Raw genomic sequence first — 18,484 nt, 5'->3', positions numbered from 1 at the left:
GGGGAAGAGGAGAAGAGAAGGGGAGGAGGAGGAGAACTTGAGAGAATGGGATAGTCCAGATGAAAGAAGGAGAGAGATGAAAGCAAGAAAAGAGATATATTGGTTGAGAGAGCCATTATGGGGCTAGCAAGAAACCTAGCACTAGAGAAATTACCAGAAATTCACAAGGATGAACCCAGCTAAGACCCTAAGCAATAGAGGAGAGAGTTTCCAAGCTTGCCTTGCCCTCTATCCAGACTGATGAATATCTTAAATATCACCATAGAATCTTCACCCAGCAACAGATGAAAACAGAGACAAAGACCTACATCAGGCCACTGGGCTGAGCTCCCAAAGTCCAGTTGAAGAGTGGGAGGAGAAAGAATATGAGCAAAGAGGTCGAGACCATGATGGGGACACCCACTGAAACAGTTTACCTGAGCTAATGGGAGCTCACCAACTCCAGATGGACAGGGAAGGAATCAGCATAGGACCAAACCAGACCCTCTAAATATAAGTAACATTTGTATGTCTGGGGCAGACTACAGGGCCATTGGCTGAGGCACTATAATTTATCCCTACTACTTATACTGGCTTTTTTTAGTCTATTTTCTTTGGAGGCATTCCTTGCTCAGCCTAGATATAGTAGGGAGGGTGGCCTTAGACCTTCCCCAAAGCAATGTGCCTTACCCTTTCTCAGGAGAGGATGGTGAGAAGATATGTGGTTGAGGTGGGAAGATATGTGGAGGGAGTGGGAGAAAGGGAGCGGGTAGGATCTAGTAGTATTTGGTATGTAAAGTGAAAAAAGGTAGTTTGTTTTCTTTTAAAAAATAAAATAAATTTAAAAAAATCTATTCTCCCCAGATACTGCCTCTCTCTTCCTGTCCCTTCCCAGCTTGCACCCAGAATCCTCCCCCCCTCCCCCTGCCTCATCCTCCCGTCTTTGGGGCCACATAATCCCACAGCTCAGCCTGTTTGGGCTCTGGGGACCTGGAATTGAGTGCACCCAGGCCGGTGGGAGGTCCCCTCCTTCATTTGACTGCCCGGAGCAAGGTAGGCCTTTGTCTGAGAGCTGCTTAGCCTGCAAGGGGACCTGACAGTCTGCAGGAGGATCCATCGTTCTCTGGGGTGAGTGAGGAGTGAGTGCCCGAACCACGGCAGCTGCCCGGAGAGGGACCACCGACTCTCCACAACTCCCCCTGCCACCAGCACACTTCCTGCTCTTCCTGCAGGGGTTATTCTCCCCGGATACTGCCTCGCTCTTCCTGTCCCTTCCCAGCTTGCACCCAGAATCCTCCCCCCGTCCCCCTGCCTCATCCTCCCGTCTTTGGGGCCACAAAATCCCACAGCTCAGCCTGTTTGGGCTCTGGGGACCTGGAATTGAGTGCACCCAGGCCGGTGGGAGGTCCCCTCCTTCATTTGACTGCCCGGAGCAAGGTAGGCCTTTGTCTGAGAGCTGCTTGGCCTGCAAGGGGACCTGACAGTCTGCAGGAGGATCCATCGTTCTTTGGGGAAGAGATGGGCAGGCGCCAATGCAGGAGCTCCTCCAACAACATGAAAGGCAACAAGACATCACCACAAGCCAGACATCCCGAAACAACAAGAATTGAACACCCTACCCCAGAAGATATAGAAGAAACCGACATTAAACAGTACTTTATGAAAATAATAGAGGACCTTAAACAGGAGGTAAAAAACTGCCATAAAGAAATGGAGATGACAAACAAAAAGGTAGACGAAATAAATAAATCTCTCAAAGATATCCAAGAAAAACAAGAAAAACAAGAAAAAGCAATAAAACAGGTAAGGGAAACAGTACAAGACCTGATAAATGAAATGGAGGTACTGAAGAAAACACAATCTGAGGGACGACTGGAAATGGAAACTCTGAGTAAACGAACAGAAACTTCAGAGACAAGTATTTCCAACCGAATACAAGAGATGGAAGAAAGAATCTCGGACTCTGAAGATACTATAGAGGAAACAAACTCACAGATTAAAGAACTAAACAAATCTAACAAATTCTTAACACAAAACATTCAGGAATTCTGGGACACCATGAAAAGACCAAACCTAAGAATAATTGGGGTAGAAGAAGGAGAAGAATTACAACTCAAAGGCCCAGAAAACATATTCAACAAAATTATAGAAGAAAACTTCCCCAACCTAAAGAAGGATGTTCCTATGAAGGTACAAGAAGCCTACAGAACACCAAATAGACTGGATCAAAAGAAAGCATCCCCATGCCATATAATAATCAAGACACAAAACATACAGAATAAAGAACAGATATTAAGAGCTGCAAAGGAAAAAGGTCAAGTAACATATAAAGGGAAACCTATCAGAATTACACCTGATTTCTCAATGGAAACCATGAAAGCCAGAAGAGCTTGGATAGATGTGCTACAGACACTTAGGGAACATGGATGCAAGCCTAGACTATTATACCCAGCAAAGCTTGCATTCACCATTGATGGAGAAAACAAGATATTCCAGGACAAAAACAGATTTAAACAATACGCAGCCACAAATCCAGCCTTGCAGAAAGTAATAGAAGGAAAATCACAAACCAAGGAGTCCAACAACGCCGACAATAACTCAAGCATCTAGCGACCCTTCACCAGCACAACTAGAAGAAGGGAAACACACAAACTCTACTACTAAAAATGACTGAAGTTAACAACCACTGGTCATTAATATCACTTAATATCAATGGACTCAATTCACCTATAAAAAGGCACAGGCTAAGAGACTGGATACGAAAACAGAATCCAACATTTTGCTGTTTACAAGAAACACACCTCAACCACAAAGACAGGCACCTACTCAGAGTAAAGGGTTGGGAAAAGGTTTATCAAGCAAATGGCCCTAAGAAACAAGCGGGTGTGGCCATACTAATTTCCAACAAAGTTGACTTCAAACTAAAATCAATCAGAAGAGATGGAAAGGGACACTTTATACTCATAACAGGAAAAATCCTTCAGAATGAAGTCTCAATCCTGAATATCTATGCCCCTAATATAAAAGCTCCCACTTATGTAAAAGAAACACTTCTAGAACTCAAGGCAGCCATCAAACCACACACACTAATAGTTGGAGACTTCAACACTCCTCTCTCACCAATGGACAGGTCAATCAGACAGAAACCTAACAGAGAATTGAAAGACTTAATGGAGGTAATGAACCAAATGGACTTAACAGACATCTATAGAACATTCCACCCAAATAGGAAAGAATATACCTTCTTCTCTGCGGCTCATGGAACCTTTTCGAAAATTGACGATATACTTGGTAACAAAGCAAACTTCCACAGTTACAAAAAAATATTAGTAACCACCTGTGTATTATCGGATCACCATGGATTAAAATTAGAATTCAACAACAATGCTACCCCCAGAAGGCCCACAAACTCATGGAAACTGAACAGTCAACTACTGACCCACACCTGGGTCAAGGAAGAAATAAAGAAAGAAATTAAAGTCTTTCTTGAATTTAATGAAAACAAAGACACAACATACTCAAACCTATGGGACACAATGAAAGCAGTGCTAAGAGGAAAGTTCATAGCACTAAGTGCCCACTTAAAGAAAACGGAGAAAGCACTCATTGGTGACTTAACAGCACACCTGAAAGCTCTGGAAAAAAAAGAAGCAGACCCACCTAGGAGAAGTAGAAGACTGGAAATAATCAAACTGAGGGCAGAAATCAACAAAATAGAAACACAGAAAACAATCCAAAGAATCAATGAAACAAGAAGCTGGTTCTTGGAGAAAATCAACAAGATTGACAAACCCTTAGCCAAACTAATCAAACGGCAGAGGGAGAACATGCAAATTAACAAGATCAGAAATGAAAAGGGGGACATAACCACAGACACAGAGGAAATTCAGAAAATCATTAGATCTTACTACAAAAGCCTGTATGCTACAAAATTGGAAAATGTAAAAGAAATGGACAGTTTTTTAGATAAATACCATATACCAAAGTTAAACCAGGACCAGGTAAATGCTCTAAATCGTCCTGTTAGTCGCGAAGAATTAGAAACTGTTATCAGAAACCTCCCTACCAAAAAGAGCCCAGGACCAGATGGTTTCAATGCGGAATTCTACCAGAACTTCCAAGAAGACCTAATACCTATACTCCTTAAGGTATTTCATAATATAGAAACACAAGAGTCACTGCCAAATTCCTTCTATGAAGCTACAGTTACCCTGATACCTAAACCACACAAAGACTCAACCAAGAAAGAGAATTACAGGCCAATCTCACTCATGAACATTGACGCAAAGATTCTCAATAAAATACTGGCAAACCGAATCCAAGAACACATTAGAAAAATTATCCATTACGATCAAGTAGGCTTCATCCCAGAGATGCAGGGCTGGTTCAACATACGAAAATCTATTAATGTAATCCATCATATAAACAAACTGAAGGAAAAAAACCATATGGTCATCTCATTAGATGCTGAAAAAGCATTTGACAAAATTCAGCACCCTTTTATGATAAAGGTCTTGGAGAGATTAGGGATACAAGGGTCATTCCTAAATACAATAAAAGCTATTTACAGCAAGCCGACAGCTAACATCAAATTAAACGGAGAGAAACTCAAGGCTATCCCACTAAATTCAGGAACACGACAAGGCTGTCCACTCTCTCCTTATCTCTTCAATATAGTGCTTGAAGTTCTAGCAATAGCAATAAGACAACATAAGGGAATCAAGGGGATTCAATTTGGAAAGGAAGAAGTTAAACTTTCATTATTTGCAGATGATATGATAGTATACATAAGCGACCCCAAAAACTCCACCAAAGAACTCCTACAGCTGATAAACTCCTTCAGTAACGTGGCAGGATACAAGATCAACTCCAAAAAATCAGTCGCCCTCCTATACACAAAGGATAAGGAAGCAGAGAGGGAAATCAGAGAAGTATCACCTTTCACAATAGCCACAAATAGCATAAGATATCTGGGAGTATCGCTAACCAAGGAAGTGAAGGATTTATTTGACAAGAACTTTAAGTCTTTGAAGAAAGAAATTGAAGAGGATACCAGAAAATGGAAGGATCTCCCCTGCTCGTGGATTGGGAGGATCAACATAGTAAAAATGGCAATTCTACCAAAAGCAATCTATAGATTCAATGCAATCCCAATCAAGGTCCCATTAAAATTCTTCACAGAGATTGAGAGGACAATAATCAACTTCATATGGAAAAACAAGAAACCCAGGATAGCCAAAAAAATCTTATACAATAAAGGTACTTCTGGAGGCATTACCATCCCTGACTTCAAACTCTATTACAAAGCTACAGTATTGAAAACGGCTTGGTATTGGCATAATAACAGAGAAGTTGACCAATGGAATCGTATAGAAGACCCGGATCTTAAACCACAAACCTATGAACACCTGATTTTTGATAAAGGAGCCAAAAGTACACAATGGAAGAAAGAGGGCATCTTCAACAAATGGTGCTGGCATAACTGGATGTCAACCTGTAGAAGAATGAAAGTAGATCCATATCTATCACCATGCACAAAACTCAAGTCCAAATGGATTAAAGACCTCAATATCAATTTGAACACATTGAGCTTGATAGAGGAGAAAGTGGGAAGTACTCTACAACAAATGGGCACAGGGAACCGTTTCCTATGCATAACCCCAGCTGCACAGACTTTAAGGGCAACATTGAATAAATGGGACCTCCTGAAGTTGAGCAGCTTCTGTAAAGCAAAGGACATTGTCACTAAGACACAAAGGCAGCCTACTGACTGGGAAAAGATCTTCACCAACCCTGCAACTGACAAAGGTCTGATCTCTAAAATATATAAGGAACTCAAGAGACTAGACGGTAAAATGCCAATTAACCCAATTAAAAAATGGGGCGCTGAACTGAACAGAGAATTCTCAACAGAAGAAGTTCGAATGGCCAAAAGACACTTAAGGTCATGCTCAACCTCCCTAGCTATCAGGGAAATGCAAATCAAAACAACTTTGAGATATCATCTTACACCTGTCAGATTGGCTAAAATCCAAAACACCAATAATAACCTTTGCTGGAGAGGTTGTGGGGTAAGGGGCACACTCATCCATTGCTGGTGGGAATGCAAACTTGTGCAACCACTTTGGAAAGCAGTGTGGCGGTTTCTCAGGAAATTCGGGATCAACCTACCCCAGGACCCAGCAATTCCACTATTGGGAATCTACCCAAGAGATGCCCAATCATACAACAAAAGCATATGCTCATCTATGTTCATAGCAGCATTATTTGTAATAGCCAGATCCTGGAGACAGCCTAGATGCCCTTCAGTGGAAGAATGGATGAAGAAACTGTGGAATATATACATGCTAGAATACTACTCAGCGGTAAAAAACAATGACATCTTGAATTTTGCAGACAAATGGATGGAAATAGAAAACACTATTCTGAGTGAGGTAACCCAGACCCATAAAGATGAACATGGGATGTACTCACTCATATTCGGTTTCTAGCCATGATTAAAGGACATCGAGCCTATAAGTTTGGGATCCTTGAGAAGATAATAAGAAGGTGAACTCCCAAAAAAGATATAGTAATCCTCCTGGATATTGGAAGTAGACACGATCGCCAGGCAAAATTGGGAACTTGAGGGTTGGGCAAGACTGGGCCAAGGGAAGATGGGGAGAGAAAAGTGTGAAGGGGAGAGCGGGGGGAGCTCGGAGGAATGGGGTGCTTGGGATATAGGAAGGGTGGATATGAGAGCAGGGAAGCACATATCTTAATTTAAGGAGCTACCTGAGGGTTGTCAAGAGACTTGACCCTAGAGGGGTTCCCAGGTTTCCAGGGAGACGCCCCCAGTTAGTTCCTTGGGCAGCTGAGGAGAGGGAGCCTGAAAAGGCCAGTTCCTATAGCCATACTGATGAATTTCTTGCATATCACCATAGAATCTCCACCTGACGATAGATGAAGAAAATGACAGAGCCCCACCTTGGAGCACCGGACTGAGCTCCCAAGGTCCTGATGAGGAGCAGAAGGAGAGAGAACATGAGAAAGAAAGTCAGGACCGTGAGGGAACCTCCAGCTGGCGACAGATGGGGAAGATGACTGAGCCCCACATTGGAGCACTGGACTGAGCTCCCAAGGTCACGATGAGGAGCAGAAGGAGCGAGAACATGAGGGAGAAAGTCAGGAACGAGAGGGTTGCGTTCACTCATGGAAACGGTGGGACAGAACTAATGGGAGATCACCAACTCCAGTTGGAATGGGACTGATGGATCATGCGACCAAACCCGTCTCTCTGAGTGTGGCCAACAGCGGGGGCTGACTGAGAAGCTAAGGACAATGGCTCTGGGCTCTGATTGTTCTTCATGGACAGGCTCTGTGGGAGCCTTCTCAGCTTGGTCGATCACCTTCCTGGACCTGGGGGGAGCTGGGAGGACCTTGGTCTTAGCATAGAGTGGGGAACCCTGATGGCTCCTTGGCCTTGAGAGGGAGGGAGGGGAGGTATGGGTGGCGGGGCGGGGAGGGAAGGGGGAGGAGGAGGGGAGAGGAAGGGGGGGGGGAGGGGGGGGGGGGGGGGGGGGAGGAGGGAAGGAGATGGAAATTTTTAAATATAAAAAAAAAAAAATCTTTGAAGACATATCTGAAAATCCCAGCAGTATCACTTGTATCACACATTTAATACCAGAACACAAATAAGTATGAAATGTTATAAGAAAAATATGAAGTGTGCTTCATCCAGTTCAATTAGACTGATATTAAGGAAGATGTCAAACTGTTTTCTTAGACTACCTGCTAGGCCACTAAAGTTAAGGAGAAATGTGGTTCAAAGTACTCAGAACTCTAAAGAGAGAATCTAATTACCTTTGAAGTGATTGATAGAAAGCTATCACAAACTGACCTCATAAACTTTAATTACTCTCCTATTCAATGGCATTTATGGAAAAGCAAAGAGATGAATTATACATTCAAAGTGAGAGAGGATTTTGCTGCAGAGGCTGGGGTGTGTTGTGTGGCAGTGACTTGCCCCGACCTAAATAGATACAAGGTAGTTTACAACACAAAATATTGACCTCTAATCCTGGGTTATTTGGGCAGATTCTGCTGTTATACAATTTATATTTTACATTGGCCCAATAACCAAATGAAACAACGACAAGACCCTAAATACATGAGTAATTCTGGAGATTATTTTTTTAAAAAATAAAGTGAATGAATAGTACATTTCTGTGCTTCAAAAACCTGAAAAAGAACATACTCAAAATGGTTTCACCTAGAACTATGAGACATAGACAAATATCTGATCGACTTAAGCAAAGAGAAATAAGCATTACCTCTTAGGGTAGGTTTTTGCAATTTTCTTCTTTAATTTTCACTTGACATTTAACTGTGGAGATTGTTTTGAGAGGAAGAGGAACAATACAGCAAGGAGCTGGACTTAAGCTGTAAACCTTTCAGAAACTGCCTTGCCTTTGAGTGCTCCCAGAAAAATAGTCACTCTTGTATTCAGGCTCTGTTTATGGGAGTGAAGCTGAGTATTTTTCACTTATTAGAATGCCTTACACTTGTTAGTTCCTTATACAGGAAACAAGTACAACATTTATGAAGGTATCACGGTAACAACTACTGTCATCTACGTTTAACATCAATGATCAAGGATATTGATCATGTCCTTGATTACTGAGGTAACATTCCCAGGATAGCCAACACTCATGCTGAACTCAACAATATATAAAGGAAATGTACAACAATTCACAGTCCCTTTTTGAAACTAGTCCTTCATTACCCAGCTACATGAAGATGAGTATTAGAATATAAGCTTAGACGGAAGTTAAATAAAAACAACTGGATTTACTTTGTGCTTCCACATTTTAATGAGAATGAAATCCAGAGGAACACAGTAGCTTCAAAATGCAAAATACATAATCTAGTATGTTTGAACTCATTTTTGCTTTCATAACTGTAATTGTACAACATAATAGAAACCAGTAAATCTCATGCTAATACTGTACATTTTAAAATTTTCTTGAGTCTAATGTTAAGTAGCAAATGAACAATATGTCACATTTATGAAGCATTTGATAGAATAATTAACCAATTATAAGAAACACATAAATTATGTTATAATGATAGTTATAGTCACAAATAAGTTTGTGTAGATACAGATATAACAGCTTTAAAAAAAATATCAAGCCCTAAAGTTACTGTGTTATGCAACTGCTCAGTTTTCAGGGATCAGAGTATTAATGTATGAAAAAAATAACCCCACAAAATTGAAAGGAATAGCTATGAATTTAAGTTAGTTCTTTTTTTGTTATTACTGTTGTTTGCAACTCAACCTGAAACCTTGAGAAGTTTAAAGAACTAGAAATCTTATATTCAAATAATTGTATCTAAATGATAAAATTACAAGAGTTATTATTAGATTAACAAAACTACATTTGTACAACTGTGAAAATTTTTAAAAACTATAAAACATTTTATGCTTTACTAATGTTTAAAGCCTTGCATTGGACAAAAATAAAAACCACATACTACTGATACTTTAGAAGATATATCTAAAACTCATAAATCATAAATTTAATTTTTTGTATAAGGATGTAATAAGAGTAATTTTTTCAAAGAAAACATCTTAAAGTTATATTTAAGCAAGGATAAAATGTTTAAAATTACAACCATGTAAATTATTACTCATATTCTAAAGTAATCTATACATATATATTTTAATCTACACACATGAGATTATGATTAAAATTGTTATCAGTCTGTTGCTTACACTAAGGATTAGTGTTATGTTTAGTTGTTTTTTATAGGTTTGTATAACATAAATATATGTATGTCTAAGTAACATGCATAAGCATATTTTATCTGAGTCAAGATTTTTTAATAGAGTAAATTTAAAAGTCTTCTAGAATTTAAGGCACAATAAAATGTGAAACAAAAAATATCTGGTTTAATTACACATTTGTGTATTTTCAATAGACTACTTTGAATAATATACACTTCTTGAAATGTCTTTCATTGCAGATTATTACCAATTTTGAAATAAATCAATATTAAGAGAAATCTATGATTTTAGTTTCAATATTTCAGTATATGTTTCATCATCATAGAACTTCATATTGAACCCGAGTTTGTGGAGAGAGCTCATATACAACATCCAAACAAGTTTACTAGAAACAATGATCTTTGCTTTATACAGTACATGCATCAGGAAAGCAGACACTACTCATTTCAAGAATTATCATCGACAAGAAATAATTTTCTAAAATTTTTAGTTAAAAAAAAGAAATATTTTTTTCCTAAGTTCCAATTCTATTTTTTTAACTTTTTATCTTTATCACAGTATTTTTCCCTGAACTACATTGTCAAAATAATAATTAGAAGAAAGTTTAAATAATTAATGAATGAAACAATATTTTACTGTTTTCAAAATTTATGAAGTAAAGTCTCTACTTTGTCTACATATTTTAGATTTAAGTACCCTCTTTTTTTCTCTTTTCAAATGCCCTAATGCAAGCATGGTAATTCTTGATGACAGAGATATAAAGACAATATCCTTGAGTATTACAGTATAAAAGCAAAGTAGACTTGGGTCGTGGATGAATGAAGATATAAACATATTTATGTACACAGAGTTTAAGAAAAATAATTATGAAAGAGAAAGCAACTTGGTTCTTAAATATCTCATTATTATGGTTATAATTAATGAAACAAAACACATAGACCATCTAAAAAATTAAACAATAATTTGTTTGTAGGATCTGAAATTTCAATATAGAATCTGCTTGTAAAATCTAACATATTATTTAAAAGTGAATTTTTTACATTAAAATTAGACATATTTCTGATATAATACCCTCTTTCTCATATTCTTAATGTGGTAGGTCACTTTACTTCATTATTTTTTAATCTTCATTGCAGAACGCTCTCTCTCTCTCTGTGTGTGTGTGTGTGTGTGTGTATGCATATCAACATAACTTCAAGTGTTAATTTGTAAATAATGTATAGAAAAATAACCTAAAAATTATTAATATCAAAATAGAATAACTAAAACAATGTGCTTTTAAATTTACATGAATGTGCTCTTTCAGTTTCATGCTGTACTGTATATGTTCTTCTTGTGATAATGTAAAATTATGCACCATTTACTTGATGAGATGAAGTATGGTGTATGATGTACACATGATGTGGTATTCCCCTCTGTATGCTGTGAATACCATTGGTTAATAGAGAAACTGCTTTTGGCAAATGGCTTAAAAATATAGCCATGATGGAAGAAATATATAGAGAGAGAGTAGGCAGAGTCAGAGAGACACCACCTAGCTGCTGAGAAGAAAGGCACAAGCTACCAGCTGGTACATTACCAGTAAACCACAAGCCTCATGGTAAAATATAGAATAATAAAAATGGGTTAATTTAAGATGTAAGAGCTAGATAGAGACACACTTAAGCTATTGGCCAAACATTATTGCAAATAATATAGTTTCTGTGTAATTATTTTGGGTCTGGGCAGCTGGGAAATGAACAAGTAGACTCTGCCTTACAAAATGGCACACTAATATGGTCTGAACCATTTGGGGCTGATGCCAGTCACCTGCTTCGGGTCTGAATGTACATGTGCCTACTTGCGGTTGGGATGCAAGTAGCTGAGACCATGCCCTTGGCTCAGTGCCCACCCCTACCCCCGCCTGGGAAGGTGGCCGAATTGGATTTGCTAGTACTACACAGGCTGAAGGGTATGGCAGATTACAGCCAACATACACAAATATTTCCAGGCTGCACATGACAGATTTAGCTATTACTCAAATAAAAAAGGTTTATGTCCTGCATTCGCCTTCTCAGAGTTAAAGTGGTGAGCTTGGGTCCTAGGCAGCAGTCCCAGAGATAGTGGTAATGGTACCTTATCCATATTAAAAGGCAGAGATATGTGGAGCCAGCATTCAGAGCCACTGTAACCAAGCTGCTTACCATCTTAAAAGCACTCCTTATTATAAAATTATTACAGATATGCAATAAAGACAAATTTAGATTAAAAAGACCTCTAAATGGGTCTCAGTGTTGAATAATGTGTGTAGGCTTGGGAAACAGAAGACAAAGAGTAAAGAGACAGTAATAAATATTAAACTTGTACAAAAGGTAATAGAGTAAGAAAATAAGAGACATAAAGACAGAATATACATAGAGAGCCTAGATTATGCATATTATTGTGTTTTCGTTGAATTTTTTGACTGCAGAAAGACATTTGATTCTGGGGACTGCTAAACTAAACCAATATATATTTTAAAGGTATCTTGACTTCAAAGTTTGTGTCTAAGGATATGTTGCTTTGGAAAAGAGGGTCTGTTTTTTTCCAAAGAAGATGAAAACTTGTAGATTTCTTCCAGACTAATGTGGTTTGATTGACTAAGACCCTTTGAAATGTCTCCATGAACCCCCAATTATTTTTCCCAAACAAAGGCAGGAAGCAGTTTGGAAAGAAATATGTCCAAACTCTCCAAATATTTTTTATAAATGTTTGTTTACCTTTAAAGGGGGATATGCTATAGCGATGAATACTTTGCATTGGTATGGATGGATCTTGGTTTATTGATACACATTTGAGGTCAATTTTGTTATATGTATATTTAGGCTCTTGATTAAGGTATTGTATCTGGGCAGCTCATTTAAAAAATGTAATGTACAATTAAGAAACACAGGTTAATAGATAATCATCTATAATAGTCAAGCTTATAGTCATGTTAGTTAGGTTTTCAAGATATATAGAGATATATTTCAGTTAGATAAGAATCCAAAGGACAATGGCTCTGGGCTCTGATTGTTCTTCATGGACAGGCTCTGTGGGAGCCTTCTCAGCTTGGTCGATCACCTTCCTGGACCTGGGGGGAGTTGGGAGGACCTTGGTCTTAGCATAGAGTGGGGAACCCTGATGGCTCCTTGGCCTTGAGAGGGAGGGAGGGGAGGTATGGGTGGAGGGGAGGGGAGGGAAGGGGGAGAAGGAGGGGAGAGAAAGGGGAGAAGGAGCGGAGGGAGGGGGGAGGAGGAGGGAAGGAGATGGAAATTTTTAAATATAAAAAAAAATAAACCATGAGAAAAAAAAAAAAAGAAAGAAAAAAAAAGAATCCTTCAAACCTTTCAAAGACCTTCAGAATATGACATTTAAAATGTTTTAATAACTTAGGACTTTTCATGGCAATGAGACACATCTGCTCCTACTACTTCACAAAATTTACTTGAGTACAAGTACTGTAATGTTACAGAAACTCTGATAAATATGGAGGGCATTAAGTGAGTAATAAAGGATAGTGCATATATCATGAATAACCTTTACAAAAAACTAATTCACATCATAGATTAGATGGAGCAGAACAGTGCTAGATTTTATCACACTGCTAAATGTAGAGTGTAATTTAAAATTGTAGGAATGATTTACTTCTGAAATTTTTCATTCAATATAACTCAGACTAAACTTCAGCATACATAGGTGAATATAGCTAAAATCAAAGCTGTACATAAAGAAGGGAAGGTACTGTACCTTTAGATATATACTAACTTTTATCAATCTGTTTCTGAAACTAATAGAAGGTACAGCAAAAAGTGAATTAACAAATAATTATAAATTAAATTGCTTGGTGTAGCTAGTGATTATTACCTTAGGGAGCACATTCCTTTATTATTTTAAATTTAGCTTTATTTCCAAAATTGTATTTTGTAATGCTAGTATATACTCATATTTATATGAAATCTGCATGTATGTATGCTTTTTTTTACTAGATTTGCTTAAGTATAATTTTATATCACTTAGTATACATTTAATTTGTTGGTCTACTACTTAAGCATTTATTTTATTTTTTTCTCCCATCCTGAGAATTTTTGTATCAACTATTATCATTCACAACACGATAGAACCCTGTTCATAAAATTGAGAAGGGTAAAAAATGATCATAAATAAAAACAGTCCTAAACACAAAACCAACAAATATCACAAAAAATGAATTTTTTATAGGAAGTATCTAGAACAAGTTAAAGTATAATGCAAAAAATTCCAGCTTCAAAAAATGTTACATATATCAAGATCTGACCAATGCAACCAGAGAAAAACCCAAAAGGAGGCTGTTACAAAGATATACTGGATAATGCAATCTATTATTATTCTGAGTGACTATTTACTCAATATTTTATTTAGCCAAATCCGTTAAAACTGCCTGCAATGACTTATAGCTAGCTGACTCTTTTCTGCAAGCTTATTAAACCAGCATTTTTCAACTTTCCTAATGCTTTGAACCTTTAATATAAATATAGTCCCTTATGTTGCAGTCACCGGCAACCATAAAAATATTCTGTTGTTACTTTATAACTTAATTTTGCTATTATTATGAATCATAAAGTAAATATCTATGTTTTTCAGTGGTCTTAGGCAATCTCTCTGAAAGGGATTGAAACTCTCAGGTTGCGAATTAATCAAAGCTGTCCAGCTTTACACAGCATGTCAAGTGCCAGTACAGTTTCATGCAGAAGAGCTTATGGGCATATTTTGCATTTACCAATTAAACCTCAACCTTAATCTGCAAACATAACATGAGACTACCCTAGATTGTTCATGTATGTCCTTGATTCGCAATCCTTTAATTTGTAATTTGTTTATTTCCAAATATACATTGAGATGCACAGAGAAAGAAAGAATTTGTTGCCAAATAAAGATAAACACACACACATGAGAGAGAGAGAGCGAGAGAAATGAGATTTTCAGTAAACAAGCATTCTTTCCTGTTCTTCAATAGGACTAAGGCTGCCAGAGGTTGCTATTAGATCAAGGTCATTCTGAGCTAAAAACCGGAGACACTGGGCTATAGTGTAACATCCTGTGTTAAAAACAGAACAAAAGAGAAAGACCAAAATCAGTAACAAAAGCCTAAAAAGAACATCATGAGATCTATAGGCTACAGAGATGTCATATGAGAACAATGACTATATAATGTTATTTTGTGTTTCAATAATTTAAAATATCACTATTTCGATAAAATTTACAAAGTTTGATCAGTTAAATGATGAAAGATCTAATAGTAACTTTGATAATAATAAGGAAAGACTCCATTTCTAACATTATTTCCTTGCTGCTATGGACTAGTCCAAAAGGAAAAAGCTTACTTGTTTTACTCAGTCCTTTTTAAATACATAAGAGAATGAGATTCATTAGACTGATTTGACTATGAAAAGAAGTTAGAAGAAATGCTTTAGGCACAGTTTTTGTTTACTTATGAAAAATATTTCTACATGGAATATATATGTTTCATAGAAACTAATTATTATATATTTAACAAATATTCCTCTAAAATGATTGTGATATATACAGTTCTCTGTCACATATAGAAACTGTTCAGTAAAGTACTATGAAGATGAGTAATTATGATGTATTTCTATGTGATTATTTTTAAGATCTTTTTTATTTTATTAATCAACTTTTATAGCATTAGTTATGTTTTTAAATTTATTCTACAAGTCTTTTTAAATAAACTAGAAACAAAAGGAGAGTTTCTCATAATATACAAACATATATATGTGCATCAATCCTAGAATTCTCACTTCACATTTGGATAGAAAATATTATTTATATTATTTTTCTGTAAAGGGTTGGTAATAGATATTTCCATTTTACCAAACACTACAGGCAAATTTATCCATTCAACATTAGCATTGTGTATTGTAACACAAAAGCAAACACAGATTATTTAAAACTAAATAAATTTATATGGCTTCAAATAAAATTTTACTCATAAAACACAGGTGATAAATATATTTTGATACTCTGGTAGTTCTGTGACGCCTTCTGATCACCTAACTTTTCTATAGAGGCTATAGAACATCCCAGTATTGATTTCCTTTTCTCTCTGGAACCTCTTTCTTTTTATTTGTTCTTACAATGTCATGTTCCTACTCTACTATACGTCTGATCTATATTTTTTCTAAAGATTCACTGCCCTCCTCTACCTCACTTGTACTTCTGTAACTAACAGTGTTCCAAAAGGCATCACAGTGTTTAAAACTAGTGAGAATACACAAGGACCATCAAATCTGTTTTATTTTGAAGTCATATAAATCTGAGAACAAGCCCTGAAATTTATAAGTACTGTACAATCAAAGATGTTATTTAATTTCAGATTTCTGGTATGCATGGAAAATGGATACTCTGGTACTCTCATAGAGAGTCCTTCAAGGGATCATGGTTAATGTGCATAGTTTTATTAGTATTCTACATTATCATTTCCCTTTTAAACTTTGAAAATGTGTGTCCACTACATCTTTGTCATCATTTAGTGCAAGACAGAATAAAGAGAAAACACTAACAACTAAGTTGAGCTAAATTAGATTTCAGGTTGCAAAGATATACATCCAGATTATAAAACTTTTGTTAGATTCCACCCCCAAACAAAGCGCTAATTGTTTCCATGTCTATAAGGTTTATCAGTTGTTTTTACTATCCTATAAAGATTCACATATATACCAATATATTGTTTTTTTTTTCCTTGATCTTTTAAATATAAATAACCTATACAATCTTTTCTTCTATGCTTGCCTCCCAAATAATGGCTGTATGGTATGACACTTCAGAAAAAGATGACTCACAAGGAGAGAAAGGTAAACACCATGAAAGCAGACCACTTGTTCATTTTATCTTTGTCAGACATACAACAAAATAATGGGTGTTGGGCTGGAAAGATGGTTCAGTAGCTAAAAATACTGGGTTGACTAGTCTGACAACCTGGTTTCCTTCCTTAGACTCCACATAAGACAGTCAGGTGAAGTGTCATCCATCTGTATTCTCAGCACTCCAAAAGTAAGATGATGAGCAGAGAAAAACATCTCCTGGAGACCTGTGGACCAATTATCTTGGAGAATGAAGCATAGCAGGCACAAGAGAGAGCCTGACTCAAAAAATATAGGAGAGAATTGGCTACCAAAAACTGTCCTTTGAACTCCACATCTCCGGTATGGTGTGTATACACCTACATTCACAAACATGTATCATATACACACACATACAAACATATACATATGCATGCACACTAATAATAATGATGATGATGATGAAATCTAGAAATAAAATGATAGCTTTTGTGGCAGGAAAGACTTTTATAGGGCATTTTGCATCATAAAATTAGGCTAAAGTGATATTATCTTTTATTATTATTATTTATTATTATTACTAATTATTATTATTTGAGCAAAGAAGATAAATAGCATGTCATTTTTTTTTTTTGGTTTTTCGAGACAGGGTTTCCCTGTAGTTTGTAGAGCCTGTCCTGGAACTAGCTCTTGTAGACCAGGCTGGCCTCAAACTCAGAGATCCGCCTGCCTCTGCGTCCCGAGTGCTGGGATTAAAGGCGTGCGCCACCACCGCCCGGCCATAGCATGTCATTTCTATTTGTTATACCTGTTGCCTTATTGGTATACTGTTTGTTTCCTTATTTCCTTCAGTCAAAGTAATTCTGTTGGAGCACTTTCAAGCTTGCCATTTTTAAGAAAGAAACTTTCTTTCAAGCTTTATGAAGTCTAGTAGATTTCATTATCAGATGAAAGCTCTGTCTTCTGCCTCAAGGAAAGTAATAAATGTCATCTCCCCTGTTGGCTAGAGAACTCCAGATGGCCCATGAGTGGAGTCAGCTGAAGGCAGGGAGAAGTTATTTTCTTATTTTTATCTGCACCTAAGATATGAAACCTACTGTGGGTTTTATAAGTCAAAATTCTCATGGTCAATTAAGTTTTGATCTTAAGGTTTAGAAACCTAAGAAGAGTACATAAAGTCTCACTGTAACAGACAAAGTTAAGGTATGATAACTTCTGTGATATGTCTACCTCTTCTTTTACCATTTAATTTTCATACTTCCAAATAAATGACTCAAATGTTAAAGGGGCTAATAGCTGAGAGAATCACTCCTAATTCAAAGAAGGCATTTAAGAGTTTAAATAAACAAATAAATAGAGTATAAAATCAGGAAATGAAATCATGAACAGGAAAGTAACATGGAACGCCAGGTGAGACTGATAAAAAAAATATATGTTCTAAAACTGTGCCTACCATTTCATAAAGAACCAAAACTTAAAACCTACATGAAACCATTCATTGATTGAAAATATTTTAAATTTAAGGAAAAATTTTAAAGTTTCTTGTGAATGTTTCAATCTCTGCTAACAGAGAATTGTTGCCTCAGAAAATGAAATGATTTTGCTGCTTTTGGAAATATAAGATAGGTAACACAGTGTTCAAAACTACTTTCCAAACTAAAACATATTTAGGATGCTTGCTCTTTTTTTAACTTTTATTGATTCCTTGTGGATTTCACACTATGCATCCCAGTCCTACCCACCACTCTGCCCCCTGCATTTGCCCTCACCCTTGCACACTCCCCCCAAAAGAAACAAAATTTAAAAGAAAAACCAAACACCAAACAAACCAAAAAAATAAGGAAGGAAGGAAGGAAGGAAGGAAGGAAGGAAGGAAGGAAGAAAGAAAGAAAAAAGGAAGGAA

At 36.8% G+C, this 18,484-nt stretch overlaps 1 protein-coding gene across 1 annotated transcript in view; it reads right to left on the bottom strand.

The window, feature by feature from the left end:
* Positions 1-18,484, bottom strand: part of Dmd (dystrophin) — a 1,847,711-nt gene that overhangs the window by 1,487,643 nt on the left and 341,584 nt on the right.

This window comes from Arvicola amphibius, chromosome X, assembly GCF_903992535.2.
Source record: "Arvicola amphibius chromosome X, mArvAmp1.2, whole genome shotgun sequence".
Classification (NCBI taxonomy): Eukaryota; Metazoa; Chordata; class Mammalia; order Rodentia; family Cricetidae; genus Arvicola; species Arvicola amphibius.
Note: the sequence above shows the minus strand (reverse complement) of the source record. Positions and strands in the feature narration are given on the sequence as shown.